At 42.1% G+C, this 27,011-nt stretch overlaps 2 long non-coding RNA genes across 3 annotated transcripts in view; one reads left to right on the forward strand and one right to left on the reverse strand.

Moving 5' to 3' along the window:
• LOC144587134 (uncharacterized) overlaps positions 1-27,011 on the reverse strand; it is a 57,970-nt gene that overhangs the window by 15,096 nt on the left and 15,863 nt on the right. Inside the window, exon 2 of one of the 2 annotated variants that reach the window (XR_013542326.1) lies at positions 2,534-4,457. The exons of the other annotated variant lie outside the window; for it this stretch is intronic. This is a non-coding gene — a long non-coding RNA (uncharacterized LOC144587134). Of the gene's footprint in view, positions 1-2,533; positions 4,458-27,011 lie in introns of those variants that run through there. 2 annotated transcript variants of the gene reach the window in all.
• Positions 7,610-23,281, forward strand: LOC144587135 (uncharacterized). Its single transcript, XR_013542327.1, has 2 exons — positions 7,610-15,469; positions 17,022-23,281. It is a non-coding gene; the product is annotated as an uncharacterized LOC144587135 (long non-coding RNA).

The following is a 27,011-nucleotide window of genomic DNA, read 5'->3' on the forward strand; positions in this document are numbered from 1 at the left end:
TAACTGTATATCCACCTGACAATTCTATCCAATTCACACCCAGTTAGCTTGCTAGTCAGAATATCGTGGGGCACACGATTTCAAGAAAATAATAGATAGTGGTTCTGAGAGTTCTTCAGCCAGTTCTTTCTATACTCTTGGATACATTTCATCTGACCCTGGAGATCTAAACGTTTTTGAAGTAATAAAGTATTCCCTGAGTATTTGTTTCTTAATATCAAGATGCAGTCCTGTCCCCTTCTTTTGTACATATTTGCCTGCATGGTCATAGAGTGTCTTTTGGGAAAAGACTGAGTTAAAGAAGGAATTGAGCACTTCTGCATTTTCTTTGTTGTCTGTTATCATTTAAAAAATCCCTATCAAGTAGCTGAATCACAATATTTTTCTCTGTCTTTTGCTACACATGTATCTGAAAAATGCTTTTCTGTGCGTGTTGCTTTTAGCAACTCTTGCTAACCTCAGTTCATTGTCTGCTTTTGCCTTCCTAATGCCACTTGTGCAATTCTTTGGTACTCTGTACATTTCCTTTGTGGCCTGGCTTTCCTTCCACTCCCTATATGTGCCCTTTATTTTTAGGTCCTCTCTGAGCTTTTTGGGAAACCACATTGGTTCTTCTTTTCCTTCCTTCCTTCCTTCCTTCCTTCCTTCCTTCCTTCCTTCCTTCCTTCCTTCCTTCCTTCCTTCCTTCCTTCCTTCCTTCCTTCCTTCCTTCCTTCCTTCCTTCCTTCCTTCCTTCTTGCTATCTTCCCTCCTTTTTCCCCCTGCTGTAATTGTTTATAGTTCTTCGTTTAGAATTTCCTTTTTAAGAAACTCCCACCCATCATGAACCCCTTTTCCTGTTAAAATCTCCTGCCATGGGACCTTACCTATCATTGTTCTGAGTTTATTCAAATTGACTTTTCTAGAATCTAGTATACAAGTGTGACTACATTCTGCTTTGGTTTCCTTTGAAATCAAGAACTCAGGTAGAACATGGACACATCCCCAGTGTTTGCCTTACTGCCCCTTCTCCCACTGTCATCTTTATTGGTTTCTTCCTCTGGCATTTGTAAGAGAAAATTATCAGCCACACATGCCAGAAATTCATTGGAATGGCCATATTTGACAGAATTTGCCTCCCAACAGATATCAGGATAATTGAAATTTCCCAATACCACTATATTGTGTCTCTTTCAAATTCTTGAGATTTTGTTTTTGGAAAGGTTTCATCCACATCTCCTCCTTGATTGGGCAGTTGGTAGTAGACTCCAACTACCATGATCCTTTTATTTTTAGCCCTAAATATCAATCCAGATGCTCTCAATGAGACAACCAAGCTTATCCTCCTGTATTTCTGTGCCAGAATATGTATTTTTCACATATAGTATGACTCTGCCTGATTTTTCTCTTCTTTTTATCCTTTTTGAATAATTTATATCCTCCAATTGCTGTTTTCCACTCATAGGAGTCCTCTCACCAGGTTTCAGTTATCCCCATCAAGTCCTATCTACCTTCCTGAGCTAAGATGTGCAGTTCTTCTTGTTTCTGTCATCGCTTCCCTGTCTCTAAGGTTCTGTTTCCTTTTCTGCCTTACTCTGAAAACTACAGGTGTTTCTAATAGGTATTAGAAAAAAAATATATGATGGTAACAACTGCAGTTCCATATGTCAAATTGTTGCCTTCCCCAGCCTGGAGTGTTGCAGATGAGTTGGACTACACAACCCGTCATCCTCAGCCACCAAGGCCATGACAGTTTTAGTCCAATACATCTGGAGGGCCCCAGATGAAGGAATGCTGCTCTGCACATGCACGCGCGCGCACACAAGACCCCCCCTTGCCCCCCCGGCTTTTAAACTTTAAGAGTAGGGAAGATGGTATAGGCGGGAGGGCGAGCAAGGGCTGCACGCGCACACACAAAAAGGAACAGGGTTACAAACACGTATGCTTTGTTCCATCTGGGAAGAGTGAGGACTGAGGCTAGAATTAGATATTACGGCATGCAACAAGGCTGCCGCCAAGAGCAACAGCGCTGCTTCCCCTCCTCTTTCTCTCATAAGGTCTCGTAATAAAAAACATGTGACATGGATGGGTCAACGCGTTGCCAGGATCCCTGCCCCCTTTCAGCTCATGGGCTGTTGCTGCTGACAGTGGCCATAGCAGTCAAGGCAGGGAGGGAAGCCTTCAATAGGACAGCATGAAAGGACATCCCATCATTTTATTATGACTCCAGATGTTATCACGGGACCCAGGAGAGGCGGAGAGGCAAGGCTGCAGCTTTTGGTGGTAGCCTCAAAGCATCCTGTAATCCAGACAGCCTTCCCTTATCTGGTTGCCTTTCATTCTAACTCACCTCACCATCATCACTCCTTGTTGCCACTGTAATTGTCTCCAGCTGCCAAACAGCTGGCCTTCCCCCATCTTCCTTTATGAGACACATGTACCTGCTCATTCACACAACCAGTAGACCCCTTGCACACATGGGCTCTCCAGTGGTATTTTTCTACATTTCCCATACTCACGAGCCTTGTTTTTCTCTGCTCTTTCTCCTTTCTCCTTTTTCCTCACTTCTTGCTTTCTTGCCATCTGCTTTTATTGTGGGAAGAAAAAAAAATGCCAGTTGCATTTTTTGATAGATGCGAATATTTCGTCAGGATAAGGTGTGTATTGTTTAGACATTCGAAATGACAGCCAGGGGAATGGCATCTGCCCCATGGAGTTTCCTTCAATGTCTTCCTTCAGCATCAGGGATAAGCTAAGACATTTGGCCCACACATCCCTGCAAGGGCAAGAAGGCGCAGTGGCATCTGAAGCAGGTTCCAGAGGTAGATATGTGCACTAGAAAGATGAAATAGCCATGATTCGCACCTGCTAAATATGCAAGTGCAATGCTTGAGTAGATGGAACAAAAAAAATCATCTTTTTAAAAAAGGAACAAAGGAAAGGATTCCAATAACAGAGAGTAGGGAGCAGACTTGCTAGGTCAGTTGTAGGAAGGTTCCATCCACTTTTGATGCAAGCTTTTGCATACTAGTGTACACTAGTGTGCGAATCAGGGATGATGGAGATCAATGACAGATGGATTGCTGTATCAGATTGCAGCAGTAAGGTAGTATGATATGATGTATCAGTAGCAGAACTTGGGTGGTTTTGGAGGTGGTTTGGTGGGTTACTTTTGGACTACAATTGCTAGGATGGGCATGACCATGCTGATCGGGGATGCTTGGTGTTGTAGTCCTAAGTTAACTATTCCAGGTTTTGTGTACTGGGCACTTAATGGAAGCGGTATTACCACCTACCTAAGCATTTAAGATAGCACTGGCCACAGTATCATCTTGAGGGCCATATTTTATAAATTCTCCTTAACCACTTCACCTCTCATGAAAGCATCCCTCACACAGCTGCTGGGACATATTTGGTTCTTCTTCCTGACACATATTCTAAAGTCCTGATTGATTCATTCTGTCGCTGTCTAACCAGTTTAAGACTACAGTATTTTGAATGCTTAGGGTTTGAATCCTTCCCAATTCTGAATCATCTGCAGATCTGAGAGGTGTACTTTCTCATCCAAATCCCATTATGAAGATATTATATCACCACGGCAATGTTAATCCAAAAAATGGGACGTGTTTTTGTGTGTGCGTACCAGGGGTGGGTGGGCAAATGGGGAAATGTAGTGTGCTGCGAAGTTTGCTGTTTCTAAGGCATATGTGAAAATGGGTGCAATGCTAGAAACTAGGAAAGCAGTATACGTAATTTGAAAAGAAGAGCTGTCATTTCCTGTTAGCTCAGTCAGTTGGGGATGAACCTCAGTGCATGAATTGCTCTGCTATTCCATTATAAGCAAAAGAGGAAAATGTCTCCCTGATTTTCAGGAGACATGCTGCCTGTTTGAGCACACAGTAAGTACCATACTAAATTCAGAGCTTGAGAATAATTTGTTACAAATTACTTGTCATTAATTCCTGACCCAGGAACAAAGTTATAACTCTGTTCCTCTGCAAGTCAAACTTAGTGATGTTACTCCATAACATCTTGTTAATAAGAAGAATAATGACTTGTGATATGCAAAACATAACACCACTCCCTTGTAGTTTAAATGCATCTTTTTAGTTACTTAAATAGCGTGCCCTCACTAAACAGAAATAACAGTAATTCCGTACTGCCAAGTCAGTTCTGAATTACGGCTCCTGTTTCCTAGGTATAAAGTATTCAAAGGTGGTTTACTGTTCCCTTCTTCCTGCCATATTCTGGGACTGTGCAGCTTGCCCAAGACCACACAGGCTGGCTCTTTTCTCAGAGGCACGGTGGGGAATTGAACCCCCAAACCCGGGCTGTGCAGCCAGGTGTTCCGTAGCAGAGGAGGAATATCACATGGTTCAAGTACTTGTTCACACTGTCACTCATGTTGCTTGGTTGCCAGTGGTGGGTTGATGGTTTCTTTCTTTCATTCCTACATTCCTTTCCTTGTCCTTAGAGATCTTTGGGAAATATATGAAAAATTAGGAAGGGAATTACTGTCTCAGTGGTATCCCAATATCCCAAAGATTGACATCTGATCACTTCAGTGGTCCACTTTATTCTCACAAAATAAAATCCAAGAATAAATTAATTAAAAACATTTAGGTCAGAATGTCAGCAAAATGAGAGACGTTGGTTGGCAAAATGAAAGAGAACTCAAGTTTTTGCCTGCATTTGATTCCAAATCTATCACATCCAAGATTGCCACATCTCCATCTCCATCTCTTCCATATCTAGATGGCAGAGTAGTAGTATGAGCTGTAATACCACTGGTGAAACAGAAGAAAATATTACCATGTTAAGTTTCAAGGAACCAGGAAAATCTGTGAGGAGCTCAAGGTTCAGAGAAGAACCAGACATTACTATGGAAAATTGAGGTTTTGCCTTGCTCGGTTTTTTTGTTGGGGGGGGAATCCTTTATACTGCACTTATAGCTTATAGTCTGGGAGGGGGGATTTACCCTCCTCTTTTGGGGTGGGTTACCCAGCTGCTCAGGTAATGATCCATCTCTATGGAACTGATAAAAATGGTTTTTATATTGACATAGCAATGATTTTAGTAGGATGCAGTTGAAGCCCCCCCTCTCTCAAACACACACACACACACACACACACACACACACACACACACACACACACACACACACACACACGTAGTGTGACTCCACTGAGGGGTCCATTTCTCAGAAGGCCACCAGGCCTAGATGCTGCAGAGGTTCAAACTCTTGTCACTTCTAATATACCAAAATTTCTCTCTCTCTCTCTCTCTCTCTCTCTCTCTCTCTCTCTCTCTCTCTCTCTCTCTCTCTCTCTCTCTGTGTGTGTGTGTGTGTGTGTGTGTGTGTGTGTGTGTGTGTGTGTGTGTGTGTGTGTGTATGTGTGTATGTGTGTGTGTGTGTGTGTGTGTGCACATGCACATTTGTGCACCTCTTCTGAAACCAGTGAATCCATTCCTAGAAACTCTGGAGAGTGTGCTGATGATGTAGACTTTGGAAAGAACTGTGGATATGCATCTGGATATATAAATTTACACAGAGAAAATTAATAATGTACTGGAAGACGTCCAATCACGTTTTTTGTTTCATTAACTCAGTGGAGTTATAGGGTTGCCAGTGGTCTCTTATTTCATAGAAAAGACCTTTCTAACACTAGTATTCACTAAATGATGTTTCTTGTCGTGGTGAGCGACTAAATGAATCCATCATTTTAAAGGTGACATCTTGTTAATTCCCCAGAGAAGCGGAACAGATACAAATTAGTTCTTCTAAGCTACCCAGAACTGGCTGCTTTTGTACTGATGGAATACAGAAGAGCTTTCTGTGAAGTTACAATGTGGACTGCAGATAGATATTGAAAAAGTGAGGGTGGTTCTGGTCTTGTTAGCTGTTCTAATCTGAAGATGAAGGCTCTTTATGCCAGGATCAGCACTGCATTTGTCAGCTGTTCTGTATTTTTCCTTCAGTCCATAAATATTATTGTAGCCATGTTTTTCATTTTTCTTCATCACAGTAAGCTGATCTGACAAAGGCTTCAGTGGACTCCCTGTCACTCCAGCCTACTTTAGGCACCTAAGAAGGCAGCCACTGCCTGCCTGAAGATGCAACAGGGAACGGGTGAACAAGCAGAAAGGGGAAAGAGGCAGCCTAAAAGAGACAATTTTAGTCTTCTCCTTCTGCAGCTAGTACACAGAAAAACACACTTCCTCTGATCCTTGAGGTATCGTGACAAGTAACCATCCTCCACGAATCTGTTTCATCCTCTTTTGAAGCCATCCAAGCTGGTGGCTGCTACAACACCATGTAATAGCAAATTTCTGTATTTAAATATAAGTGGCTTTTATCCTAGCTCTCCCATCATTTTAATTCACTGACCAATCCCCATCATGTTCTACTATTGTAGAGATGGGCATGAACTGCCAGGTTTTTGTGCTAGTTCGTTCATCAGCCAAACAGGTATTCAGTGCTTCAGAGTCCTACTCCGCCCCCCCCCCCAGGCAGATGCCCACTCAGAGGAACCAGCCTGACTTCCCTGCCCCATCTTCTCTGAGAGGGTGCCTGCCGTAGAAGGCGGGGCTTTGCAGCACCAGATACTTGTTTGGCCAAGAAATTAACTAGCATGAACCACTGAACCAGCAGTTCATCTCTGAGAGATCCAGAAAAGCTGCTTCCTTCCTATTGTTTCTACAACATATATAGTATGGGTTTGATAAGGCAAGAGAGGATCATGTCTGATCACACTGGAAAGGGTTGCTGAAAGTGACCGTTCTGTCGGTGGAGGAATTGCTCCAGATTGGCCCCCAAAAGTAGTAGCTCGGTTGCTGGACCGAAAAGATCCATCTTGGGAATGGGTTGGGCTTTGAGCTAGTTTGCACTCCCACAGATGTTGTGCGATCCTCATGAAATAGCTTAAACCAGACTATGCTACAAGCAGTCCAAAATGTGATTTGTTTTCCCGTCTGATTGTACCCTAAGTTTATACACCTCCATTATGCCTAGTTTGGCTCTGCTTTCATCTAATCCGAGCAGGCCTAAACATTGCAACCTTTTATTACAAGAAAACTGCTCCAGTCTCTTTATCCCTTTCAGCTGCCTTTTTCTCCACCTTTTCCACCTTTTCAAATAGAGCATAGAAATAATTTTGGTTGCCTTTGTTAAAATTTTTAACAGTAAAACTAAAATCCACTACAGTATTTCAATTGTGAGAGTGGCAAATAATATGACTTAGCAATTTATTTGCTTGTTAATTCATTGCGGTCATTTTCAGTTGTTCTAAGCCATATTTTAATAGGTGAACAATTTAATGCTTTAAAACAGACTAATTAACTAATGAATTACATTTCTTAATGGTTCAAGATCAATGAATTAGATTGCTTTACAAATTGACTTTAATGCATTAGAGTTACTGCCGGTGTTTCCAAGCTCTACTTTCCAGGTCTCCAGAACTGTATGAAGTATTTCAAATAGGATCACAGCATAGATGTACATGGGCATTATGACCGTGACAGTTGTATTTGTAATGCCTTTTCTAATGATGATGTGTTAAATTGTGACCAAATTTGTCCTTGCACACTCAGTGGAAAAGAGAGGCGCACTCCCTTAGGTTCCCCCCCCCCAGTCTCAGAGAAAATCTGTGCAAGCACAATTTTTGGTGCAGTTACACTACACTTTAAACAAGGATAACTGCTGGCCTGTTCTTGCCTGGTTTTTTTTTTTTTTAAAGAAGAATTAGATGTATCTTTGTGAGGAAGCTGCACGGCCTTTTGTGCTCGGTGGCTTAGTTTAGGAAAGAAGAAAAACTGTTGCAGTCATTTTGCACAAATTCCTCAAACCACGATGGAGGGGAAAAAGTACTTTGTGTCTTCTGTCGTACTGCATACCAATCATATCATACTGCATATCCATCAGGAGCAGGCATTTTGTAAAGCTGAAGGGTCTTAATAACCCATTCAAGACCAAGGAACTCCAGTATTATGGATTATAATGTGGATTTCTCATGACAATACATTGTGGCTGGGGAAATCCAAACCCCAGCATTTATAAGGCTGACAACAAAGCTCAAAGGCATAGGTGGCAAATGATCTGGATAGAGTGGGTGAGGAATCTCACCTCTAAATTCTGGGGTGACGTGCCTTTCCACCTGGACTACAACTTGGTCCTTGCCCATGTGGGTCAGGGAAGAGGTACTAGTACGTAGTGTTATTGACCCTGCTTATCAAAACATCATGGGTTGTCAACCCTGTGAACCCGAGCTCACCACTGGGAACTGGCCCAGGACCTGCATCCTTGGCTTTTGTTGAGAGCAGTTCTGCCACTGAAGGCTCTCTCTACATATGAACCAGCTTTATGTTAGACAATTTACACCACTAGCTTATACCATTCAGTGACTGGAATTTGTCCCTGCTGGAAGCATTTAATAATAAATCTCATGGCAAACATACATCCCCTCACGATTGTTCAGTCATTAACTGCCCTCCTAGCCGGACACAATTTCTGCTAATGAAACGCTAATAAACGAGCATGCTGATTGTTTTTACCTGTTACTGCCACTACTCTGAAAATGAAAAGGCCCCTGTGATTTTTAAGAGTGAATTTATACATCTAGTAAAAGTTGTTATAACAGAAAGAGCGTGAGCTTGGATGGAATTGGCGGGTTTTTTTCCGCAACTGAGCCAAGGCAGGGCCAGCATTTCTGTGCTGTGTGTGTCTCTTGGGCAAGTGGGGAGGGGGGAGACATCCAGCCCACAGGGGAGCCACAACTATCTGTGTTCCTGGAAACCTCAATGTCCTGCAAGGTAAATGCCCGTATCCTGTTCACACTTGCCATGTGATGCTTTCCACTAGGAAAGTGGAAACAAAGCAATGCAGTCTGCTTGGAAGCTGGGAGTGGGGACATGTTTATTTCCAGATGAAGGAGGAATTAAGGTTGCCAGGTCACTCGCTAGTGAACCCTGGCATCAGTTGGTAGGAGGTGAGCAACCTGGCATTCAAGCTGTAACACAAAATAAAACCCGTTGGTCTACTCCTTCAGGTTTGCTCACCCTGAGGTTTATCTCCTTGTCTAAAGACCCCAGGAAACATAATCATTCCCTAAGATTCCTGGCCAACCCCAGGAAGAATAGAAGGGGTGGTAGGAGCAGAAATCTGACCCCAAAAGCTAAAAACGCCATAATCTCTAGAATAAGCTCTTTAGTGTATGAGGCAGAAAACCTAAAGGTTTCCCTCCCAAATGGAATAGTATAACATTCCCTGGAAGCAAATCTTTGTGAAAGACCCACTGAAATGAACAGATCCTGTTCATTTCAGTGGATCTTTCATGAAGATTTGTCTCCTGCCTTTAAGTTTTCTGCCTCATACACTAAAGCACTTGTTCTAGATTTTATGGCGTTCTTAATTTTTGGTGTCAGATTTCATCTCCTACCACCCCTTCTATTCTTCCTGGGGTTGGCCAGGAATCCCAAGGAATGATTATGTTTCTTGAGGTCTTCAGACAAGGAGGTAAACCTCAGGGTGAGCAAACCTGAAGGAGTAGACCAACGGGTTTAATTTTGTGTCATGGTTTGCTGAGGAAAACTAGTCAACCATGCTCTGTGGCTCGGATTACATCACTCTCCCATCCCACTCTAACCTTAACGCAGGCCCAAATCCATTGCCTGAGGTGGCAGCCTTACTTTGCTTGATGCTGTGGCTGCCCTCAATTTGCACTGTGATGGTAATAAACCTCCTATTGCTCCTGGACCACTGTTTGCAGAGGCCTCCCCTCCCCTCCTCCAAGTAGAGAGAAGCTATGAGTAAAATCAAGAGAGCAAGGGGCAGCTGTTTGTGCGAACAGGATGGCTGTAGGGGCACAGTGTACAAAGCTGTATTTTTGTAGCATATTGCCAGTTCTGGAAAGGACCTGATGTGGTCTTCTCTATTTGCAGATATTTCGGAGCCTCAGCTAGGAGCAACACAAAGGTTGATTTCAGATCAGCAGACATTTCTGAGGAAAGAATGGGGCAGATTTTTTTTATCCACATCCATGGAGGTCAGGCATGCCCTTGATATCCTGCCTTATTCCTGGCTGGGTCTTCATGAACAACCTGGGGGTGGGTGCAGGAATGAAGCAGCCGTTAAGTGTGTGTATGTACAAACACACACACACACAGAGAGAGAGAGAGAGAGAGAGAGAGAGAGTTCAGTGAACAGCCACAGATTGGGGGGAGCAAGGAGGGTTAGAACTGGAAGCAGATGGTCACTTTGGCAGGACGCCGAAAAAAAGAATCTGTTCCATACATCGCACACAGCAGTCTCGGCAGAGGCCTCTGCCAGGAAAAACAGAATTACCTCTCTGATTACAGCAAGTGGGCGCAAGCGCTCTTCCTGTAACATTGGGTTTTGTGAGCCAGCCAGGCCAAATATGGGTTGCTGGGTTTTTTAAAAGTACAAAATAAAGCAATACCGTCACACAGCTCAGGCATAAAAGAGAGATGATTTTCTCTTGCCCTTCTTTTAAAGGCAGCACCACTTTTTATTTAAAAAAAGAGAGAGAGAGAGAGAGAGAAAAGGAGAAAGGGGCCAGTGAGAGTAAAGAACCTGGGAAATTTCAGTATAAAGGAGTATGTACAATCCCGTGCCCCTTCCTTTTTCCATACCCTTCAGTGCTACTTTCTAATTTTGGCTTTTGAGCCATAGGTTTTAAAATATATATATTTCATCCAAATGTCTCCTTCAGCCACATCACTACTGAGGAACCTCCTGATGTGCTGGATTGTAATCCCCATTGTCCCCTCAGGCTTTTGACTGGAGTTGAAGTCCAACTGATATGGGTAATTACAGGTTGGTGGAGGCTGTTTTACCTGGTCTTACAAAAAGATATTAAAAAGATGGTTTGCTGTAACCAGAACTCCACCGCAGCTCATCCCTAAGCACTTTCACACTATATAAATCGGCTAAAAGTTCAGCCAGGCCCCATTCCTTTTACAGGCTTTCTTTTCTTAGATTCTGTGTAATTAAAAGTATGTGAATCGATACTCTTGTTGGTAACAATCAGGAAATGAGAAAATAGACTCTTCCCCCCCCCCCCCGAGCTGGTGATTTGTATGAGTAAGTTTAAGTTCCCCCACCCAAATTATTTGGGGTATCTCCCCACAAGTAAGTTCCTTGAAATATGGAAATCCTTTATTTACAAGAATAATTGTTATTCTCTGTGGCGGCGGTATTAAGTTGTACACAGGTTTTGGAGTATCTTAGAAAGTTGCGTGTAAGGTTGCTCACATATAAGAAATAAATAACTGAGTGAAATTCAATGTGCTAAACTCGTGAAGAACCAGTTGTGGTTATGTTTGTAATGGTCAACATTGTGTGCTTTCTCTATTCCAAACAAAGAGAAAGAGAAAAAGAAGGATTTCCGTTGCCACGATGCGTTTGGTATCTTTCCACAGGGAAATTAACAACCTCCACAAAAACACAAATGACATTATTTATCAAACATATTGTTTATTACTTTCCTGCCCACCAGGGCTCCCAAAGCGGTGTAAAATAAACTAGTATTAAAACTTTCTTTTAGAAACTTATTTTAAAAACATTTAAAGCTAAGTTTGAAAAACAGTATTTAAAGCTGAAGTCCATATAGAATAGTTCAGTGTGACCATAGTTTTAAAAAGAACCATTCTAAAATAGCATTTTTTTTAAAAAGCTGTAATATTAAAGCTACCAAGATAAATTGTCGGCAAATAAATTGTGTAAAACATTGGCATTCTACTCTGCGTGCCATTAAGTCTGAAAAGGAATTTAAAAAACAGTGAATGGCAACCCTGCAGGAGAAAACCCAATGTCTACTGGAAGGAAACTCCGAAGCTGAACTGCTTCCATAAATTTAAAACATCTCTGTTTTCAGAACTCGAATGATGGGGTCTACCAACTGACATAAAAGACCTTGAAGGGTTTTTTAGACTGAGGGCTCCTATTGCTCACGAGTAAAAGATTTTGTGCAGTTATATTATCTTTCTTCCCTAATGGATTTTCTCTGATAGGAACAAAGATGAAAGAGACATGGAAGAGCTGCAAATGGAAGAGGGCAGTATCCAGACACCCTACAAATTTCATTCAACAGGACATTTCAAGGCAACAACAAAAGTACAATTTGGAAAGTGCTGTAGAAGCAATCTTATATTTAAAGAACTCTGAGCCCAAGTATTTGCTTTGAACAAAGTTTCAAAACTGTCATGAGGCCACACTCCTTCCAGAAAAAAATCTACTCCCAAACTTGGGTCATCTCAAGCTTTCCTTCTTTCACCAGTGCAATTTTGGAGAAGTGGTTCTGTCGTTATCAGATAACTGGGAGTTCGAAATCCTGGTGATCGACTATAAATCATTCGGAGACCCATCTACTACAAATCTCTTTTACCTGTCCCTGTAGTAATATAAAATATTTTCAAGTTAAAAATTCTTAATTCTGATAAACAATATGGTGCATAGTTTGTCTTAAGCGACAGAGCATTGTTCTATGGTGTTCAAAAACTGGCTTTGTTGTGGTAAAAAGTAAGTTCTAAACCTTCAGATCTAATCATTAAACTCTTACATAAAATAGTGCTTTATTTTAAGCTCTATAGTGTAGTCATGTACCAAAAACAAAAAAATCCACTTCGAGTAACTATTCTGATACTGTATATATTGCATCAGACTTGCCTGTTTGCTGTGCTCTGTATTCTGAAAGTTTAATGAATTCATATTGAGTAGAACCAAACTATTGCAAATGCCAGCCTTAACCCACGTTTAGTCCTAAATGCTCACTGACTCTTTTCTCTTCTTGCTGACTTATCACCTCATGCTGATATGGATACCAGTCCAAAGCGCCAGCTTTTTGGGGTCTGCTGTCTATCAAATTCATTCCTTTCTACATACAGCCTGTCACCACCATTAATGTACGGCATTCTTTCTAGCCCAAGGAAAACATACCAGAGCAAGCAAAGAGTTCATACAGCGAACTGTGCTCATCAGCAGGAGATTGGTTGTCAGAATTAAGAGTTTAGCATTTAAAAGCATGTAGTTTAATATTGGCATAGCATCACCTCCTGCTTCATGGTTCACCCAGCCTGCAGAAGTGGATGCTAAAACCAGAAACAGACGTTAGTGATAACTTGTAATTAGAAGTGTAAGCATGTTAGTGTTGCAGAGAAATGACTGATGCTGTCTTTCTGTATTTGCGCAATCATGCTTTAGAGGAATTCTGTGCTTAAATCCTGAAGACCAGTCACCAGACTAAGCAAGGTAATCTGCACTATCCCGAAAGTGGGGAAGTCTATTCCTAACATCTGTTTCTGGCATAAATTGTTAAGGGAGCTCTCTGTACATGAGTATCACATGTGCTTACAGAAGGTGAGAAAGGCACCTGGACAGACAGTTGCCACACTTTGAAATCATGAATGATTTTTTTAAAGCACCTTCACACGTCCCATAAAAGGAGTGTGTTTACCCTTAGGATTTCTTAAATGTGTGGCACATCTATGTGTCTCTGTGTGTTCCATAACATTTTAGATCCCTCTTGCCTCCGGGGGTGGGGGGGGGGTGGGGGGTGGGGAAAGTGGCCTTGGGCAGACCTGTGTTTCTCAGTCTTCTGGATATTCCCCTGTCCGTGGCTCTGAGTCCAATGAAAAGGGAGGACACCTTCTGTTGGAGGAAGGGGCTGACAGAAGTTCTGTGGAAGCTGGGTATTTCCTTTACTGTGGGAATAAAAATGGCTTGAATGCCACTTGTGTATTTTATCCCTTAACTCAGGGCAAGAGTGAACAGAAGGAAGCTAAGCAAGATAAAGTTTTCATATGAATTATTTATTTTTGACATTAATACCATATATTTCTGCTAGTATGATGGTCTGGGTCTCCTCCCTACTTTTCTCCACAACCACCCTGTAGGGAAGATCGGCCCAGAAGAGAATGATTGTCCTAAATTCACCCACTTGAGGGGGCAACTACACTGGCCATTTACCCTTCAATATTTTGTCGGATTGAACACAAATGCATTTGGATTGACTTCACAACACTCCGTGTGGGGGAGCTTGTGGTGGAATTGTCTTTTTTGAGTGGGGAGCTCCCCTTTTTTTTGTTCAGCTGGCAGGGATGGCTTACATTTGTTCTGATCAGTTTGACGTTGCTTTTAGCTGCTTTCTGCTTGATGTGATTGCGTGATCCAATGCAAAGGGGCACGCGCAGAGTGTCAGTTCCCCTCAGAGGAGTGTCCCTGGTCTCTGCACAGTTTCTTTTTAAAAAAGGTTTCTACTCAGCTCATTCAACACACTATTATTCTAGCACTGGGAGAAATTAATAGACGAAATGAGAGAGGAGGAAATGACTAATTAGCACCTTGTTAGCACCTTAAGGCAGCTTCCGTGTTGGAACTCTTGTGCACTCTGTGACTCCTACAAGTTGTCATCTGGATGACTACAACAATTTGCCCACAGAAACTCAATTTGATAAATTTATTAATACACAGTGGATCAAACCATTTTTTCCCTGTGCTGTAGGCTCACCCTGAGTTTTATGTCTCAGTCAGCATTTGACTTGGGATCTCCCAAGCCTACTCCAGCTATTCACCTGGTAGACCACACTGGCATTTTCCATCAAAGGAGCAGTAGTAATTCATCTACATAATACTGCTCAAATACTACCACATTTCTCCCATCATTTTGAGAGATGGGGGACAATCACTCAAATATTCAACTTTTTTTAATGAAACTATTTTCCTTCCTTCCTTCCTTCCTTCCTTCCTTCCTTCCTTCCTTCCTTCCTTCCTTCCTTCCTTCCTTCCTTCCTTCCTTCCTTCCTTCCTTCCTTCCTTCCTTCAAGCTATTTTATTTTTGAAAAGGCCCAGTCACAGAATGTGATAGGATTCAAGACTGTTGTTAACAAGGATTGCTCTTGATCTCTGTGAAGTATGCTTCCCTATTCCTTCGTCGCCAGCCCAGGAAATACTTGTGCTGTTCTTTCTCCACAAACATTGCCATTACAGGGACTTTCCAGTCAGCCTCTCTGCAGCCCTGAAGATATTCCTGGTGGTTCTTGTAAAGTCAGCAGCTCATTTTGCCCTGCAAGAAATGTATGTTTTTTCTCTTTACTTAAGAATATCGTTATTGATTTTAAAGTAAGCTTGCAGTTTTTAAGAAACAGAAATATAAATATCCATAAATAGAATATGGAAATATAAATATTATTAAATGGAAATATAAATATAAAATAAGTATCTCATCGTTGTTGTTTTTTTAACTCTCAGGGATCAAAATGAGAGGCCGGCCTGCCTCCCCCCTCCCTAAGAAATCACAGCTTCACTGTCCATCTCTCTGAATTCTCTTTCTCTCTTGCAGAAATTTAAGATGTTGGCTGCCTGACAAAATAGTGGTTGACAATGCTGGATAATTGAGGTGATTTGTCTTTCACTACATTGCGATGTCTTCCTGGCTGGATTCAGCATTGGACTATTCACTGCAGTGTTTTAGTAGAGGTAAGGCTTAGAGAGCTGAAGCAACAGCTGTGGGGAAAACAGATTTCCATTTCCTCACCAAAATATATATATTTATGAGTTATCCCTGTTTTCAGGTGGCTTAGTCTTGATCAGCATACAAGCTCTTAGCCATTCATGGGCATTCCACATAAAGCGTATTTTTAAAAGTTAAAGTCAATAGCCTTGAAACGTCCACTAGCTAGCCTACAAAGCTGCTGGTGCCTCTCATGACACTGGAAGTTACGGACAACACAGTGGAAGATGTTCTGAAAGCAAGCTAAGCATCAGCCAGTGGCACGGAGAGGCAAGCTCAGGTGTCTTGAAACAATATCTCCCCACCCCAATCAAAATGACCTTTTAAAATTTATTAGAGCCTAGTGCTGAGAAGCACAGCAGTAACAGCCACTGACGTTTCTTAGGAACCCCCCCCCCCAGTGACCCTGGACCTTACCCCCTAAGTGGCACTATCCAATAACATTGTAAACAAAGGAAGATTTTGGCCTTGTATGTACTGCTCAAAGTCTACAAGGCAGCACACAGTATATGGCTACTTATTGCCCTCCTGCTGCTCTTCCCCCTGCCCCAACCCCGTCATGGCTTCCTGCTGCAGTAGCTCGGTGGGAAGGATGGGCTAGGCCGCTCGGGGTATCCCAACCCTCTTCTTGCCAACTCTCCGTGAAAGGTAGAAGTGGTCAAATTGCCCACTGAATAAGAGCCACTGCTGCCATCCTGTTATCCAAAATACTGCCCTTCAAAGGATGAGTGGGGAGGCATTTTCTATTTACCTTTTTAGAGCAATTTTTTAAACTAATTAAATCTCTGCCCCATTTTCAAGGGAACATGATTCATCCCTGCAAAAGGAGGTGGGGGTTTGGCTTATGGGGATGAACAGGTATGTTTCTGGGAAATGTCAGCAGTGGGGAATATATATGTTTCAGAAAGGGTGCCAATTGTTTTCTTTCTTCTTCTTTCCACTTCAAAAAGCTCCCTGTTGCTCATTACTAGCAGTGAAGGTCTCTGTACACCCGACCGCCCCCCACCGCCCCAGCCACATTCCTGGGAGAGAGAATATTATGGGGAACATGTATAGCTTCATTGGTCATGCTGTTCCCACTCCACTTCCCATCTGAACACGGCTGAGAGGCTTGGGAGAATTTCCCTGCTACTATTAAGAGCAACATGTTTGTCTGTTGTTTTTGTTTTAAAGTGCAACAGGGAGTGAGGGGGATTTCCGAGTCACTTCATCTCTGTAGGTCAAACTAATTTCCAAACCTCTCCCGATAAAAAACACTAATGTTCTTAGAATATGTGAATTAATTGTGAGTAACTAGTCTGCAGCATTTGCAAGTGCAAATAACAAATTACTAGTTACTTCCCATGTCTGAATTTCACAAGCGCACGCACAATACATGAAATCTGTTCTTCAGTCCTCCTTTATGTGAGGACCGAATGAGAATAACACAAAGGAAGCCTTTTGTACTTCTCTTTGTTCTTTTATGTCGCTGCACTTTCTAATTTGTGACTTTGCCATGTTAACTGGTTAAATTGACAGGCCATGAGCCACTGTAAGTCTATGTACCTTTTGGAAGACCACATTGCAAAGTGAGGCAGTATATAAACTGCAGAGTCATGAATAAGAAGTCAAGAAAACATGAATAATCAACCAAAAGAATGAATCAAAATGTCAGAGGAAGCACAAAGAGGTTGTCTAAAAAAAGGTGAGTTGTTAAGCAGTGTTGTTAAGCTTTATAAAAAAGATGAAATGGTGTACAGAGAATAGACAGAAAATTTCCTTCCTCTCTCATAATGCTAGAACGTGAAGGTCACCCAGTTAAGTTAATTAGCAGTGGGTGGAGGGGAACTGACAAAAGAAAGTACTTCTTTACAAAACTCGTAATTAACATATGGAGTTCACTACCAGAAGATGTAGTGATCGCCAATAGCTTAGGGCCAAACTGGATGTTACTGATTCTGTACTGGTGATTGAGATCAGAGAACTTGTAGGGGGATTTGGGTGGGGGGGGAGAGGAAACCCTTAACTCTTTCCTCACCTCCCTTTTCCCCAATCCAAACTGCCTTCTTCAAGAAATACAAGATAGAATACAAGTCATTGAAGGCCCAGGGGAAACAAAACCTCCAGAGAACAATTTGGAGTGAGGACGTGGTGGGTGGATCATGAGTCCATTCTTTGCTTTCAGCCACCCTCTCTCTTCTTGAAATGGCTGTTCCGGCAAAGGGTCTGTTTGTCAGCCATCATTAAACACATGTGCACAGAGGGCTTCAAAAGAGATTGACAGTCCATGGAAGATTCTTCTGAGCATGGCTAGCAGTCATGACTGAAGAATGAGTGTCCTTGTTCAGCTGCAAGGTACCTCTGCCGTCCTCTTCAAATCTTGCTTGGAAGTTTCCAAGAGGCAGAATCTGACGGATCCCAGAAACGAAATACTGGGCTAAACGAATCTTTGGGCTGGTCCAGCAGGACTAATACTTCTCCTCCCCATAGTAGCAGTAGTCGTACCGAAGGCAGAAGACATTTTTCAGGTCAGGTATGAATATTTTTTTATGTAACAAATTTAGATCTGCGAGTTTGTAACCCCACCCCAGTTTTTTTATAGATATCAAAGAAAAAGTGCACACCGAAATGCATTTATGAGGGCAAATTACACCCCATCTTATATTATCATTTTGCACAATAGCAAATGCTTACAAAGACTGTTCAGATCAAGAGTTGTGCATAAAACAAAACAAAATGAAAAACCCAGCATATATACTAGGAAACAGGCATGCACATTGGGGTGCCGTCTTTCCCCCCCCCTACTCTTTTTGGGAGGAACTGCACCACACTTGCCAATTGCTGCAAACGCAAGCTGAACACAAGCAACGTCCCGAAATGCTGAACAACCAACATTGCTTCTTGCTTTGCTACACCACAATAGTAGTATAATACTATTTAATTCTATCTTGCTTTTTGGTTACGGAATTCATGTATGGAGTTAACTGGATATAAAAGTTCCCGGAAACACTTCACACATGGTCAAAATAACCCTGGACTTAATCCAGTGTTTAGGTTTTCTTGTGGAAGGGGAAGGGGATGATTGAATACATCCTGGCCCCATTGCCTTCTGTGATGGAACTCGTAGTTGTTGGCTGGTCCCCCCCCCTCAACAAGAAGAACTCAAAAGGACCATAATATGGCTAAGATTGAGACTAGTCAGGAAATGAATTTAATTAAAAACTCTCCCCATCTTCCCCCAACAATTCAAGCAGTAACCCATTTTGTCCCTCCCCCCCTGCAAAAAACAAAACAAAACAAACTAGATCTTCAAAGATGGAAGCCATTGGTGCTCACCCTTTGGGCAAAAGTAAACATAATTAAAATTAATATTCACCCTTGTTTTGTCTACATCCTTCAGGGGTCTGCCATTTGAGATAACGCATTCAAATTAGTAACATTCTTTGCAACTTCCTCTGGTATGTTCCTGAACCACAGTTTTCACTGAGTAAAATGCAGCTTACCAGTGAAGAGGATCTACAGTCTGTTGGCCTTGTCTTGTATTCTAGAGCCTGCTTAGGGTGCTTTCGGACAAAATATTTGTTGTACACTTGCCTTGCCTGAAATGCAGAGTTTCATAGGCAAAACAATGTTGTACATGTGTACTCCTCTTTTTTTTCTATTGCCTTCCCAGCTCCCCACAGCAAACCCTTTAAGTAAAGAGGGGAAATGGAGTGGAACAGTGTCCTTTGATTGGTAGTGCTTGGTTGGAGCTGTCCATCCAGAAGCATCCCGGGTATTCTGCATGCAAGAGGAGCAAATTCTCTCTTGTGAACAAACTCCTTGGGGGGGGGCAGTTCATGAAACTCATTATCTATATCTATACTTGCTTTCTGGAGGAATAACTCTTGACTCTGCCCCTCAATATTCATTGCTCAGTAATCTGTTCCCAGTAGCCAGAGAGGCCAAAGGGACCGCACTGGATAAACCATTTACAGTACGATCCTCGGTTTAACCTGGAAAATGTTGGACTGAGAGGGAGGCTAAGTAAATTACAGCTGAAGTCCTCAGACTATGATGGGCCTCCTAATGCAAAAACAAACAAACACAAACAAACAAACAAACAAAAAACAACCAACAAACCCCTGTGGGATTAATATGTTTGTTGGTAGATTGGGAGATCTCTTATTCACTGACTCAATCCTCCTTATTGCCTCTCTCTCTCTTTCTCTCTCTCTCTGTATCCCTTCCTCTTCTCCTCTTTTCTTTCTCGTTTTCATAGCAAAATAATAAATATTTTGCTTGCTTGCTTCTCATTTTCATATCATATTCTTTCTACCTGATGCCCCCACTTTTTAAGAAACTTCTTTGTATCAAAATCAGTGTGACACCTTTTTCTTTGTCAACAAAAACCCAAACAGACAAACAAGCATGGAACAAAGACATTTGTTTTGAGATTGTTTGCCACGGTGTTTCCACATGATCAGCTTTCAGTGCAATAAATGTGCCATTTTGACCAATGTGATTATATTTATCTCCAGTATTCTTTCTTTAGGCAGCTTGTGCCTTCTTGAGTAGGGATTTGTTATATTTCTCCAACTGTGCTGTGCCGTCCGTACCTAACCCACTCATCCTGGGAATTGTTGTTTTTTGATGTGGGTCATCAATGGTAACATTACTGTACTATCTTTTTCTCTGTCTGCAACATTTTTTTTCTAATTCTGAATATTTAATAGTATTTGCACCAATACTTTAAATTGTATTTTCATTGCAAACATACTGACCTACTTCTGCAACCCCACTGCAAGGAGCCTGTTGCCACAATTTTCAAAGCAGTAATCATGTTCGTTACAGGAAAAGAGAGCAAAGAATGGCAACCTTAAAGACTAACAAATATATAATCAACTTGCTAGTCTTAAAAAAATATTGCTTCATTTTTCTATACAAAGACCAGCTAAGCTACCGCCTTTCCCTGACCTGCTAGGAATATTTACAAGTCTCTTTTCAAATTCTGTTTTTAGCTGTATGCTTCCCATTTAAAATATACATGTGTATTTTATTGGAAGATTTTGTTACTGAATAAATTAATGTGCAAATGGGAAAAAATGAAGAGAACGGGGTGTTGCAGGACATAAAATCAGTGAACAGACAAGCCAGGGCTTCCTGCTTCACTGTGCCTCTAACTTTTTAAAGAAAAGTTGTGAATAGCAGTGAGATTCAAAGGCGGTGGGGAGGCACCCTTCCCCCCCCCAATCTCAGATTCCTTTTTTTCTAGACCAATTCATGACCTCACCTTTGGATTAACCAGCTATATATGACACATCTTTTATTATTAATACAGCCCCTTCAAAGAGCTCTTAAAGGTCATTACTGGCCTTTGGAAGAGCCCTCCAGATGCACTTGTTCTTTTTGGCCTCTTCTTAGGTTTTTATGGGGCATTGAATTGAGATGGTTTAAGCTACTGTTGTTTAAGTAATTATTTAAGTTGTTGTTATTGTTACTTGGGTGCATTTGCTTGACTTATTGATAGTTCCTTTTGTGTTTAATTTCATTCTATTATCTTGTTTAGATGAACCTTTAGAAGAGTGTTTTCCTCTTAGATGCAAAATACAGGTTGCAGAAATAAAATAATGTAATACGAAATAAAGGCACTCTTCTGTCAGCTGCTTAGGTGATTTCAAAAAAATGACTTCCCCCTTCTTATTATACTCCTTGCTCCCATAGTTCATTTCAGATATTCTTAGCATGGGCCTCTGGAAAATGCTGGAGACCATGTTATATAATCTCTGAGAAGAAAGCAAAAATCGAGAAGCAAAGGTGGGTGATGTCGGGGCTGGCAGGAGCAGTGGGCCCAAGGCATTGTACCTGTTTAATAGATATCTGAATGTGGCTCAAAGTTTTGCATGATTTCCTGGGACCTTAGCAAGGTTAGGACACCGACACCGAACCACTGCAACTAGTATTCAGTACTAATATAACACTGACAGTAAGTGTGGCGCTTTCCAGTGGTACGGAAAAAAAAAGAAAGAAAGGATCCCTGCCCTGACGTGTTCTTAAATACGTCTCAATTTTGGCATGAAGGAAGACAAGTGGAAAGAAAGGCAAGTGTGTCGGGAAAATGGGACAGATCCGGGCAAGTGTGGTCCTGTGTGTAGAACCCATTACAGAGGCACGCTTGCCAGCGTGCCCACAGCTCCAGCCTGGTTCTTGCAAATGTCTTAGCCCCCAGGTGAACCTTAAAAGAGGAAGGCATGTAAGTGAATTGCCACAGCTCCGTATATTTTGCTTCTCTAGAAGGACAGCTTGGGGCAGGGGCCATTTGGAGTCAGGGACCAGAGGCATGTCAAGGGTTAAGCAACCCCCCCCCCCAATGGGAGCCTCATTCTGGAGTGATAGAAAAAGAGTCTGAGCCTGCTTAGGGGGCACCTCCTTCCTTCACCACTTTCTCCGGGTCCTTTTTCAAGCGTAGGCTCCCCATCCAAGTGAGAACTTCAATACAGTATTCCAGCACTCCTGCTCACAATGGGACTCCTCACCTGAGAAAGGACCTCTGCATTTTCAGGCTTGGCCGTGATTGCCTGACAAAAAAGATGATGCAGGAGGCACAGCTGGGCACCTTCTTCGAAGTGCGTGTTCAAATCCCGGATTCTATAGCGCAAACGGGACTGTTGGTTTTCCTGACATGGGAAAAAAGCTGCCAAGCATGTATTTAGCCCCGAAGGGTCAAAGAAGCCATGATTTGTATTTGCTTAGCCGTGTTTCTTGGCTCCATTTATATCCTGTCTTTTCTTGATTAAGCACAAAGCAGTGGACATGGCTCTGCCCCCCTTTTTATCCTCGCAACAACTTTATGAGGGAGGCCCAGCTGAGACGAAGATAATTCAGTGAGTTTTGTGGCCAAGGGGAGACCTGAACCCAGGTCTAAGTCCTAGTTCAGTACTTTAGATGTGCAAGACCCACCATGAGGACATCCCAACCGGCCACATTCTCGCTGATCACTACTACCACCACCACCACCACTGGCATTCCCCAAGCAGCTGTTTGCTCAAAAGCTGCACCGTAAAGGGACAGAAAGGGGGGGAATCATGGAAGGAACACCAAGGAGGAGACTTGCAGGCAATCCCTGAATAGTTCAGCACATGAGAGCTACTCCAACTCTTCTTTATCTTGAGAATAAAGCAGTGAAAAAATATTGCAGGCATATTTTTGGGGTGGTGGTGATTATTTATTTATTTATTTAGAATGTTGTGTTATAATTTGTATTCAAATATTACTTTCCCTTTGTTATTTGTTATTTATTTTGTTGTTGCTTTCCTTAATTTATAGTTTTTCCACCAGTCATCTTTGATAGAGTGTTAATTTTAGTATTTTGATGTTTTAAATTCAGCTATTCTGTAGTTTTTTGACGAGATTTTCTTCTATAAAATATGCTGTTTTATGAATACAGTGATAATCAGATTATTATTTTTTTTTTCAAAAAATACAGATGATAAAAACTGGGTATCTTTTAATCTATTTAAAGTAGTTTGAAACTTTACCTGTTTCTGTGGAATAAAATAGAGTAGAAAGTGGGTTCAAGAAGGCGTGTTTTTTCTCTCTCTGCAATTCTCTGATTATAATGGTGATAATAACAATGTTAATTGTCAAAAGAAATATAACTAAACTTTTCAAACAGGACTGGCCAAAACTTTATATAGAAATAGTGGATGAACAGTGTCTAAACATATATTTTAAACTGGCGTTCTCAGCTTCAGGGCAATATTTTTTAAAGGGTGTAGCTACTTCTGTAAATCAACAACTACTCTTACATGTCTTTGTAAGATAGTATCTATGGAGATGATTGCTAATTCTTACCAAGCATATTTTTAATAAAGATTATTGTTGCTTGTGTCTCTAGATCATGGGTGGAGGACTTTAAAGAGGAGCATTAGGGCTGCAATTCTGTACATGCTTACCAGGGAGTAAGTCTAATTTAAGTCATGAGATTGACTTACCAGTAGAAATGCCCAGGGCTATACTATAAGGCGGCAACTCCAGTTCCCAGGAAATAAATCCCCTTGAACGCAGTGCTGCTTACTCCCAACATGCCTGGGTTGTACAATAGCAGCAGTGGAGTAGATCTATATGTTTTATTTTCTGTGAATCATTTATTATTATTATTATTATTATTATTATTATTATTATTATTATTATTATTATTATTATTATTATTATTATTATTATTATTATTATTATTATTATTATTATTATTATTATTATTATTATTATTATTATTATTATTATTATTGCTGCTGCTGCTGCTGCTGCTATCATCACCATTGTTATTGTTATTATTCCAGAAATTATTTAAGCTTGTGATTATTGTTGCCCAATTAATAGCATCTATTTATAGATAACTTCTCAGAAGTGTTCAAAGCAAACCCACATGTATTATCACACTAATTTTTCCAACAATCTCTGCCAGTTTGGGCCTTCCAGGTGTGCTGGAATGATCTGGGGTTCTGAAAGCTATAGTCCAATATATTTAGAAGGCACCAGAAGTGAAGGGGACGTGGTGGCGCTGCGGGTTAAACCACAGAAGCCTCTGTGCTGCAAGGTCAGGAGACCAGCAGTTGTAAGATCAAATCCACACAACGGAGTGAGCTCCCATCGCTTGTCCCAGCTCCTGCCAACCCAGTAGTTTGAAAGCATGCAAATGCAAGTAGATCAATAGGGACCACCATGGTGGGAAGGTAATGGCGTTCTGTGTCTAGTCGCACTGGCCACGTGACCACAGAAACTGTCTATGAACAAATGCTGGCTCTGCGGCTTGGAAATGGGGATGAGCACCGTGCCCTGCAGTTGGACACGACTGGACTTAATGTCAAGGGGAACCTTTACCTTTACCGAGAATTGGAAAGCCTACTTTGAAATCCTGGATGGTCAAACACGTATTTATTCCCATTTTACTGAGGGGTAGATTGAGACTGAGGGACAGCGCCTTGTCTAAAGCTATTCAGGGAGTTTGTTACCAACTTGACATTTTAAACTGGGAGCTTTCTGACTCAAGGATCATGCTTTTGGACACTGCCTTACAATCCATGTATATGAGGGAGGGCACTCTGATATAATAGTGGTAGGCAGAAAACTTTTTAAACACATAAATAATGATTTGAACTATTATTCATGGCAATTTCTTTAACACTTTAACACTACAGTTTCCTATGCGGAACTAATCTTTGGAAGAAAATTAAAGAAAAAGCATACTCTTGCTTTCAGTGTCATACGAGAGGATCGCGGGAATTTTACAATCACAAAGAGGCAAAAAGCTGACAGAATGATTTCTGCTTAGTCAGAGCCAAAAAGATACATGAATGATTTTCGCACATGAGAAGGAATATGAGCGCACACACATTTTCTCAGATTTGGACTATCTTCATAAAGAATAAGATCCTAGGGACGAAGAAGGCATAGAAGCATCCAAGGCAAGCACAAGACATTTTGCTGCCTGAGGCAGAGCAGTCAGTGCTGTGTTCCAGCCATCAAAATAAAACAACACTAGCCTATATGAGCCAAATTATTTTGTCTTATCAAGGAGAAATTCTCTCACATACCTTTCCCCATATCTAGCCATTAAAAAAAAAACCACAATAAGTTAAATAAACAACATTTTGCGGCGCCTTTCTTATAATTTGCTCCTTGTGGTGGATGCTTCCTTCATTCTGCCCGGTGGTAGAGCTGCCCCTGAATCATCCCCACTCCCATCAGACATCCAAACTGACTGATTGGGGAGGGTCTAGAAAAGTCATATCAGCTGTCACTTCAGTTCAAAAGGGGCATGGACGGTGCACTGTCCTGCTTTTGGACCAAGTTAGCTTATATCTTCTGTAGAAATCATCTGTCGATCGATCTATAGATCGATCAATCTGTCTGTCTCCATTCTATGGTACTTTTAATGGCACAGTCTCCCTGCAAGGTGGGGACATATATTCAGGGAGACCCTTAGTCTCCAGCCCATTTCGTCAATACGAATACGCCTATTCTATTTTCCCCTGTCAAACTGCTTTTGCATAAACATGTCTCTGTCAGGTTGGGGTGGCTCTGGACCCTATTCCAATAGGGGACGTGAGGCAGGAAATTCTTAGTGGAGAGGTGAGTGGAAGCTTGTATGGTTAGATTGTGTAGAAAGGGGGACAGAACCATCCTCAGGCGGTAGATGCTGGCACAGCATTTAAGGACAAAAAGTCAACAATTTAATATATTATGAGAGTTTCGCCATTACTGAAGGGAGGAGGGGGGGTTGTGTCGTTATTGAGAGTCTGCCATTCTTTCACTTTTCTGCTTCAGGCATCAGAATCTCTTGGGCTGTTTTTCTCTCTCTGTGTGTGTGTGTGTGTGTTGTTTGTGGATTGGGGCTTTTCACCAGAGACATAAGTGAGGACTTTAGAGGCAAGAGCTGTGTGAAAAACAATCTATCTGGGGAGAAGAGTGTCTGGTGTAGCTGGCTGGGATATGTGTGCGCACGCTATATTGGGCTGAGAGAGGGATCTCCCGTCAGCCGCCTCTCATGTCCTGAAATTCCAGTTTCAAGGGGTAGAACTTTGAACAAAGACTCGATTGACGAGGTGCCCGACGGTGCCATGGCAACGCCGGCTCTGTCTTGCATGGGCAGAGTGTGCCAAGAAGGTGCCATGGTGACGCTCAAGAGGCGCGCGGAAACCTGTGAAATCCCCGCAGCTGAGGAGGAGGAGGAGGGCAATTGTCTGCCCTGGGCACTCTCCTTAAAGAAGCCACATCCCCTTCCCCACCCCATGCCCTTGGGTAGGGATGGCTTGGCAGAGGTTTCCTCTCCTAAGCCGTCTCTATGCAGCTGTTCTTTGGGGAGAGGCAAGCTCAATGGGGTGCCCCCCTCAGTTGGCACAGGCTGTGTGCTGTGCCATTGTTATGTTCTATACCAGCCTGCTGAATAGGAGGTGGCATCTGTTTTCTTCCAACGATGGGAACTTCATCTCCAAAGCCCTGGCATCAGATTAGGGGGTGATTGGGTCTGGGGGGGGGAGAGCACTTTATTGTCCGAAGGGGGCATTACGTTTCTATCACTAATGCAGCTCACACAGAGAAGGCAGAGACTCCGTGCCAACAGCCATGACCCAGTCTGCCCCTGGCTGGCAGCTTTGCCAGTCTCCCTGTGCCACCCCCTTCCCTTCTACCCATGCCAATATCCCTCCCGCCCCACCCTGCACCCCCCCCAATCCCCTTTCTGGATATGCTTTCCGTAAGGAAGAGCAAGCACTAGCAGGCAGCAAAGCAGACTGAACAAGAAAACGGGATCTTCAGATTTGAAACTGGTGAAAAAGAAAGCGCTTTTGGTGGGGCAGTGGAAGGAAGACTCCTGGGTTCTTTCCTCCATTTTGGAAAAGGAGTGGGCTCTGAGTGGGTTGAAGCTGTGGGACAAGGAATGGGGTAGTTGGCCCTCTGTTGGAAAAGCTTGTCCTTCCTTGATTTCTTTCCGCATTATTAAGACCTAACAAGGAGAGGAGTTCTAAACATTTAAGCAAACAAAGGCAACCA

Source organism: Pogona vitticeps, chromosome 2 (assembly GCF_051106095.1).
Source record: "Pogona vitticeps strain Pit_001003342236 chromosome 2, PviZW2.1, whole genome shotgun sequence".
NCBI lineage: Eukaryota > Metazoa > Chordata > Lepidosauria > Squamata > Agamidae > Pogona > Pogona vitticeps.